The sequence below is a fragment of the Hipposideros armiger genome, unplaced genomic scaffold (genome assembly GCF_001890085.2).
Source record: "Hipposideros armiger isolate ML-2016 unplaced genomic scaffold, ASM189008v1 scaffold_1316, whole genome shotgun sequence".
Lineage (NCBI taxonomy): Eukaryota > Metazoa > Chordata > Mammalia > Chiroptera > Hipposideridae > Hipposideros > Hipposideros armiger.
In genome coordinates this window covers 134,160-139,650 of record NW_017732666.1, presented here as the reverse complement: position 1 = coordinate 139,650, position 5,491 = coordinate 134,160, and the positions used below count along the sequence as shown (strand labels likewise).

General features: G+C 42.0%; 1 protein-coding gene across 2 annotated transcripts in view; it reads left to right on the top strand.

The window, feature by feature from the left end:
* The first annotated feature begins 319 nt into the window (after positions 1–319).
* MANBAL (mannosidase beta like) overlaps positions 320–5,491 on the top strand; it is a 23,261-nt gene continuing 18,089 nt past the window's right edge. For both annotated transcript variants that reach the window (XM_019633463.1, XM_019633462.1), the window contains exon 1: positions 320–366. The gene's annotated coding sequence lies outside the window, so the exon portion shown is untranslated. The remainder of the gene's footprint in view (positions 367–5,491) is intronic.

Genomic DNA, 5,491 nt, shown 5'->3' with positions numbered 1-5,491 from the left:
CCCAAGCCAGTTCTTAACCATCGCGCCACTCGGCCGGCCCTCGGTGAATGATTTTTAACAAATTCTAATCATTGTCTTTTGTCTGAATCGTAAGAATGTGCTTATCTCCCCCTCTGCATTGCAGGTTCTAGCTCAGGGCCTGGCATAGCATTAAGGCTTCGTCTATAAACGTTTGCTGAAATGGGCTGAGTGATGGACTCGGAGAAGCGAGGCTCAAAACCCACAAAGTAGGCACAGAAGTCCGACAAACCACCAACCCTAGCAACGCAGGCGGAGCCGAGCCCGCTGGTTGCTTAGCACGTCACTTCCGGGACCCGGGGTTGCGAAGAACCACTTCCGGGGGAGCGGCGCGCGGCGGTGCGGGAGGTGAGTGCGGCGGCTCTGGCTGCGCGGCCGGGGTTTCGAGGCGGGGCGGAGTCGCAGGGGCGGCGGGAACGGAGCAGGGGTTGGGCCAGGTTTGCGCGGCCCGCCTGTCCCCGGCGGCGCTGTTCCGCTGGCCCCAGTCTCTCTCTACGCGCGGCCTGAGCAACTTCCCAGGGGCTCGTTAGGAAGTTACTTGCAGAGGGGAATTTGAGTCCCCGGGAGCCGGAGGACCTCACCTGGTCCTGCCCAGCGCTTTAGTTCAGAGCCCAGCGCTCCTCACGGCCATGTCGTCGCCTTCACTCCAGCAGGTGGAGGTGTAGGAGGAGTCAGAGCTCCGTAGTCAGTGTGGCCAGGGTTCGACGCCTAGTGTGCCCCAGAGTGTTGGCTATCCGTGGGTAGTTTCTGGTTGCCTTTCTGGTTCTCAATTTCCTCCTTTAAAATGAGCCACCTGCGCTTGACCTGAGGATTAAATGAGATGGTGAACGCAAAGCGTTTAGGTGCAACGTGCATATGTATTGGGCAAATTGATGCTTTTCAAGAGAAGTGGGGAAATGACTGTGTGAAACCTCATCAGTTTTTGAGTGGTGGCAACAAATTCGGATTTAACAGTTAAACGTGTTGCAGGACATCTGCACACCAGTTTCAGCCCGCTGGCTGCCAGTTGTGACTCAACGCCGGGAGTTGGCTCAGCTTTCATAGGACAACATTTTAACCCAGTTTTGAGCAGTTGTTGGAATTTGTTGTAATGGGGCGGGTCTGGGAATACACAGCCCACTGATATAAGACAGTAACTCCTGACACTGATTTTCTATCCCCTAGTCTGTTTCAGTTGAATTCTCAACAGAATTTTAAAATCGCTTCATTGGAAACCAAGAATTCTCCACCAACGTTTCTTGGGATCTGTTTTCCAGTCTTAGAGATTTTGTTTCTGTTTGCTAAGTCTGGAGTGTCTCACGGGTTATTTAGTTATTTTAAAATGTTGACGTTTTAATCCATAAAATTTTAATTTTAGATTTACAGAATTATTGCCAAGATAACTACAGTGAGTTCCTATATGCCTCACCCCCAACTTCTGCCATTATTAACATCTTACATTAATAGAGTACATTTGTCACAATTAATGAACCAGTATTGTTAACGTTATTTTTAACTAACATCTGTGCTTTATTAAGATTTGCTCAGTTTTTCCCTACTATCCTTTTTCTGTTGCAGGATCCCATCCAGGAAACCACATTACGTTCAGTGGAAATGTCTCCTTAGGTTCTTCTTAACTCTTAATAGTTTCTCAGACTTTCCTTATTTTAGATAAACTTGACAGTTTTGAGTATTACTGGTTAGATATTTTGTAAAATGACCGCCCCCCCCCCCCATTAGGATTTGCCTGGTTGTTTTTCTGTGATTAGATTGGAGTTATGAGTTCTGGGGAGGAAGACCACAGTCAAGTGCCATCCTCACCATAGCACATTGAGGGCACGTACTTCCAATATAAGTTATCACTGTTGGTGTGAACCTGGATTACTAGCTTGAGGTAGTCAAGTTTTTCCACTGTAAAGTTAGTTACTCCCTTTCAGTTGACTTGTATATCCCCAACACAATGTATTGTTGTTGGGTTTTTTTTTGTTTTTTTTTAATACTTTCTTTCTGCTCCAGGCTTATCTTGTATATTTCCTGCCTTAGTCATAGAATTAACCATTTCCTGGAATTAACCTTTTATTGGAGAATGGTATTAGACATCAAGATCTGGGTGATAGGTGTGCTCATTGCTACTGAAATACTGAAATGCCTATGTTTCTAGGCTTTCTTGGAACAGCAAGAGAGATATATATATGTGTGTCTACTAACCTGTATATATACACTTATCTAAATATCTTTATATGTAGCAACCAGTATCTATATTAAGCTAAATATGAGTTCATACTGTTGTCTGCAACTCTCATCCATGACACGTGGATTATTCTAGCCTCCTTTTCTGGCTTATCTGTAACCTCCCACACCAACTGTGACAGACCTAGCTTCCACCATTGTCCATTCATGTACTTAATTGTTCAATTCCAGTATATGTATATAGTGGTTTCCGAATTATTAACCTATATCCCCTGTGGGAATAACTTTATCACCTAGAGTACAGTGCATACGTATAATTCCTTTTGCCTTCAGTCATACAGACTCTGCTCATTTTCCAAGCTACTGAGGGCAGCACTTGATTCTCCCATGTCACATTCTGCATCCCATTCTGGGATATCATTTAGGAGGCTAAATGATTTTTAAAAAATATTTGCATACATTAAAGTTTACTCTTTGTGCTATAAAGTTTTTATGGGTTTTGACAAATGCTTAATACCTTGTATTCACCATTACAGTGTCATACAGAATAGGTTCATCTTCAGGGATTATTTTTAACTTCTGTCTTTAAGATTTCATCTCAGCAGTGTTATTGGCTCTCTCTTCAAAATACCAGGAGTGCCAAAAATAAGTGTACACATAACTTGTATTCATCTTTTGTTATCAGTATATAATATTACAATTTTAATACAGTTTTTTCCTCTCTTAAAATGTGTGAGAATTTACGGCCTCTACTGCTACCACCCTGGTTCAGGTGTGACTTTTGGATTATTACAGTAGCCTCCTAACTGGTCTCCTTGTCCCCTACAGCCTATTCTCAACACAACAGCCAGAGGGACAATTTTAAAATGAGTCAGACCAGGTCTTTTTTTTTTTTTGGCTTAAGAACCTTCCTGTGGCTCCCCTTTCACTCAGAGGAAAAAGCCAAAGTCCTTACAATGGCCTAGTGGCCTTACACAGTTTATTCAGTTTATTGTTCTTGATCATAAACTTCATTCCTGCCTCAGGGCCTTATGCCTTGCTGTTCCTTCATCCTGGGGTACTCGACCATATTTCAATGACTTGTTCCTTCACGTTCTTGCCTCTGCGGAAGCGTCACCTTCTCAGAGTCCTTTCCCTGACCACCCTGTATATAATAGCACCCCTTTCCTCCCTCTTTATATTCCCTCATAATACTCACCCCTGACATTGTAGTATATGTGTATATGTGTGGTTGGGTGCCACTAATTCGATGAAAACTCCTCAGCAGGAACTAGAATAATGCCCAGCACATAGTAGGTGCAAAATAAATATGTGTGAAATGAATGAATGTCTCCAACCACTGTTGTCTGCCCAAGGATGATTCCTCAAGGGATCTAGTAACCTTATGAAATTATTTGCCATGTTTGGTAATAAATGAGTATATGCTTTTTATTAAATTCTCATAAAGGTATGAGATTTCCCCAATGTATAAAAACCTTTCCCATTAAGCAAGTCTGAGCATCACAGGGCTAGAGACGTTGCAGGATGTTCGGCTCTGCCCTGACTCACTGGGAGAGCCTAAGCAAGCCCCATGCCTCTCAGCTCCTCATTTTTAAAGGAGGCATCTGCTCTTGCTTTAAAAGTGGGAAACAGGAATAGGCCTCATCATTTACCCAGTACCTGTCAGACCCTGGAACAAACTCAAGATGGATCCTGAGTCCCTGTTACCCACGAGCTTATAGTGAAACAAGTCAAAAACAGACTCAATATAGTATTTCTCAAACAACAAGAAATACATTTTGAATTTTGACCCAAAACATCTGTATTTGGATGTAGATGGATATAAGTGAAATAAAACTTCAGGACACAATACTCACCCTTGCTAATGTGGTATTTTCTATTGTCATTTATTTAATTAAATAGCGTGCTGGCTAATAAAAAGAAAAAAATGCTGGTTAAAGCCTCAGAAATGGTTTCCCTGGCTCACTAATGGGCCACAGCTTGCAATTTGAAAACCATTGACCGAGTGGGTACGCGCTCAGGCTCTGGAGGAGCCAGCCAGTTTGAATCTTGACTTTGCCACTTTTCAGCCAAGTAATCCCTGGGTGGGCCATCTCCAAACCCAGGGTTCTTCATCCTCATTAGTAATACCTGCCTCCCAGAGTGGTGTGAAGTCAGTGAGATGCTGACAGTAAAGTGTGTGTACTTCTGGCAAGCGATTTGTTCACTGTTTCTACTGTGGCGTTGGGGGGTGGGGGGGTGGGGGAAGTAGTGGGGAGACAGAGCCTGTCACAGGGAGCCTAAGGGTAAGCACCTCCTAGTTGAGAGCTGAAGTTGTGACTTCTGTAATCAGGAAAGGAAAACCCAGAAATACCGGTGGGCAGGCTGGGAAGTAAAGCCCAAGGGTGCAGAGAAAATTAGGAGTTCTAAAGCATACATAATGTGTGTAGAACATTTTATATGTTTTTCAGAACTTTTTACAGCCACCTTCCTGTTACACTTGCATTGTCCAATGTGGGCATCCTCTAGCCACATGTGACTATATTTAAATTAATTAACATTAAATAAAATTAAAATTCAGTTCCTCAGTAGCCACACTTAAGTGTTCAAAAGCCACATGTTGCTGATGGCTACTATATTGGAGAGCATAAACATAGAACATCTTCATTCATTGCAGAAAGTTCTATCCGACGTTGCTTCATCAAACCCTATAAAAGTCTTGTGAAGGAAGTAGAGCGTGGATTTTTCTTTTAAATTGTATTCATTGTTTCAATAATATTCCAAAAAATTAAAACTGATGACCCCTTGACTTTAACAGCAACTATTCACATTTTCCTATGGCCCCTTTTAATCTTTAGCCAATGAAAGCACAGTTTTATACATGGTTGCAATCATAGTGATTATATAATTGTTTCCTTTTTTTCGTTAGTATCTTGCTAAGACTTTCCACTGACCTGATACACAACATTTATATTTGCCATTTTAGTGAAGGGAATATGCCATGATGTACCATAATTGGGTTAACTGCCTCTTTGTTGTTGGACACTTTAGTTGCTTCCTGTTTTTGGTATTATGAATAGCACGGCTATGAACTTTTTTATACCTGAAGCCTTTTTCTTCTTTTGAATTGTTTCCTTACTATAAATTCTAGGAAGTGAGTTATTCAGTCAAAGGATATAATCACTTTTATGGCTCTTGTTATATATTGCCTAATTGCCATTAAAAAAAAAAAAGCCTAAATGCATTATAACTTTGAATAGATATTATGGTTGGTTGGCTCATGAGAACATCATCTCCAGGAGGTCAAGAGATTGCCAAAGTGTAG